The following is a 257-nucleotide window of genomic DNA, read 5'->3' as shown; positions in this document are numbered from 1 at the left end:
TTGATGTATGGATGATTCATAGTGAAGGCTGGGTTTGTGCAGATAACCAACCATTTACGATGTTTGGAATGAGACTAACGTGAGATAAATAATAATTCATTAATTAGAAGACTAATTGATCAGATATTGAAAATATCTGAAAAGTTATATTAGGAAAATTATAACTTTGTAATCTGAAGATTTTCCTTGGTGCCCCGACTTCCTAGTTAATTACATTTACATGATTAGTTAATCACATAATAATAATTACAGAGAAT

This window comes from Oncorhynchus kisutch, unplaced genomic scaffold (genome assembly GCF_002021735.2).
Source record: "Oncorhynchus kisutch isolate 150728-3 unplaced genomic scaffold, Okis_V2 scaffold1700, whole genome shotgun sequence".
Lineage (NCBI taxonomy): Eukaryota > Metazoa > Chordata > Actinopteri > Salmoniformes > Salmonidae > Oncorhynchus > Oncorhynchus kisutch.
The sequence above is the reverse complement of the archived record's forward strand: the minus strand, read 5'-3'. Positions refer to the sequence as shown.